Raw genomic sequence first — 3,149 nt, forward strand, 5'->3', positions numbered from 1 at the left:
CTTTTTTCTTTATCAATGTTTTCTCTCTCGCGATATTCGCTTCACTTTCGACAAGTTGGTATTTTCTAAAAAATTTAAAAAGAGAAGACAAGCTCTCTTCCCTGTGAGCAAAAATATTTTACTTTTTTCACGCCACATTGTCCCATCGATCGGATTGGGGGGAGGGGGGGGGGTGGGGGAATTAAGCCTGAACCGGCTTTTAAACGTGAACAAAATAAAAAAAAAATTAATATGCTTGGAATCAAACACATGCGTGGGAAATAAATGTGAAACTGAGACTTGAAGAGTATAGATACGAGTACAAGTAACACAGACATAAAAGTCCTCCAACACGAGAAAATGCTTAGTTTTCCATTACAAAATTTTGTGATCGGTCGAAAAAGGTCAATTTTAATCTTGTCGTAGGCTTTACCTAACGCTAAAATTTAAGGGATTATCCGATAGCTCCGTCGTTAAAAAAGAGCTTTTACGTCTACGGCGAACATAATTACCATTGATTGAAATGCCTACCAGTGCGTGCATTCGTGACATCTTTAACTTGCATCTTAAAGGGAATTGGAAATCTGAGGGAACATGAAGCGGTGGGCAAGTGTCGGACGCAGTTATTTGATTTTTAAAATTTAGACTTTAATTTTTTTCGTAAGGATTTTCCTACCCCAGACTGCCTATCATTGGGACTTTGTTTGCTCAAATGCATTTTCTGTTCCGTTGATGATCTTTCAAGAGCGAAGAAATGGATCGAGGTTACGAAAAGTTTATCGCAGTAGCGCCTGTAGAATAGAATATTTATTCATCTTCACATCTCCACATTATAAATAGAAAAAATAGTACAACTATAACGGAGAAAGGGCAAAAAATAGTTTAACTAATACTTAGCCCTTAACATACAAGGATGGTGAATTATCGCTTTTTGTGGGAAGAGAACGAAAGCAAATATATATTATAAAACATAAACACACATACATAGTTTAAATATAGACACCGGACAGAACTATTAATAAGGGTGATAAGAGCAAAATAATTATGCTAAGTCAATCTTAATATTGAGAGAAGTACAATTTATTGGCCGGCTAATTAGAACAACAAACGTACCCAGGTTACGTCCAATCCCCAGTTTCGCGTACCGGCTTAGTCCAATATTCCTACATGTTTTGATGTTTGAGATGGTTTAAAAAATAACGCACAGGAGGAAGTGTTTTAAGCAAGCGTCACATTCATTCATTACGATCTCTTGAAATTGAAATTTAACAAAAAGGAGAAGACCGACAAAATCGTAATCAGCGCATTTCACCGCGTTTGAGCTAAAAAAAAAATGGAGGTCACGCAATGATAAGACCCGCGGTTTGACAGGATAAAATCCCGGGTAGCCTCTCAGAAATTTGGATCTAAGAGGACTAGGGGAGGGGTGTGACGAGGCTGCTTCCAAAATTTCATTCCCTAACCCTACCGGTATGACAGTCGAGACCAAAGTATACGAGTTTTCATAACCCCGTAGACCAAAGCCTTAAATTTCTCCAGCTTATGCCAAAATAAAAGGGCATTAATGTGAACCTCATTTTTGAAGGTGTAGAAAAGACTCAGCAAAATAGATCAAACAGTTCGCACACTGTATGTAGCTCACACTATTTAAGGGTTAACCCCCACCCCCTCCCCCCTTCCTACCGCACGGATGTCACTTTATTGCAAAAAGCATTGTTTCATCTTTGTCCCAAATAAATAAGACACTTTTTATATAGCAATCAATTTCTCGGTACTGCCGAATGTAAGAGTGTTACTTCCAGTACCCTACTAAAATACTCTGCTTATGGAATCTCTTATTTTAGGAATCCCCTCCGAATAACTCGGTTTGATTTCCTTTTAATTCCCTTCACAGTTCATAGAGCTCGTGTTGATCAACAGGAAGTCAGTGAACGAGGCGCCAAACTACTCAGGCTTGCCTCATGACAATGAATTCAATTTAACAGAACGGATGTTCTGGGACTCACTTGGGACAGAATCACCCCTTTGACCCTGTCTGAGCAATCTTTTGTTAGCTTAAGTGTATTAAGTGCATTTCAGCTCGCCATAAGCCTATTATTTCTATAGAACGGCGATTATTGGAAGCAAAACATGCAGGAAAGCCGTGTTATATATTTTTTAAAAGCTACAGATACTCAACAAAAAAAAAAAAAAAAAGCGAACAAGAAAGGACTGACAATCGCTTGTGCTTTGGCTTGGCTGTTTTTGTTCGTGAATGTAAGGTGGCTTTCAAATTTATGCGGATTGAATGGATAAGCCACAAGAAAATGCATTGTTCTGAAGATTCATGCTCGTTACCATGGAAATCGTTTCATCGTGTCACGCTAACTTCCTTATATCTTAACACTTAGGGCCTTCAGGCGTCAACACTACGCATTATGTATAGCACATATAAAAAAATTGGATTTATTTAGCAAGCACAGTATTCAACAACAAATTGTATCAAATACTGCTCAACAGCTTTCACTTAATGGCAACGCTTTAGAACATCATTCCCACACTCAATATTTTGACCATCTTGTGCAGCATAATAAACAGTACCACAGGAAAGTGCTGCTCAGTAGCTTTCATTTGAATGGTCACACTTTAGGATTTCATCCACAGACTCAAAAGTTAGAACCACCTTGTATAGCATAATAAAAAGCACCACAGGAAAGTGCTGCTCAAAGCTTTCATTTGAATGGTCACACTTGAACACTTCATCCACAGACAATTTTAAAATTTCATCCTTGTTTAAAACGATAGCATGATCTGCGACGAAAGCCCTCTTTAATAAACGCGGGACCACCGCAGTTATGTACGCAATTTATATTTAAGCAGTTTCGAAGAGAAAACTGAAAGGAAATTGAACCCATGACCTGTGCGATTAAATCACAGCGCTGTAAAAAAAATCGAGCTGCATGGTCATTTTGTGTAAGTAAAATACACGTAGAAACAAATAGATTGAGGTGAAATGTGTAAAATACCACATACTTGAACTGTTTATGAAAGAATTAGTAAATGCACTGACGATGAGAGAACAGTGCAACTTTTCAAGCAGTTTCAAAGCAAGGCCGATTGATTATTTCGTGACATACGATTAAAAAAAAATCTAACTATCCGTTACAAACCACAAGAACCGTTTTTCTACT

The sequence above is a fragment of the Pavona decussata genome, unplaced genomic scaffold, assembly GCF_977016875.1.
Source record: "Pavona decussata unplaced genomic scaffold, jaPavDecu1.1 SCAFFOLD_102, whole genome shotgun sequence".
Classification (NCBI taxonomy): Eukaryota; Metazoa; Cnidaria; class Anthozoa; order Scleractinia; family Agariciidae; genus Pavona; species Pavona decussata.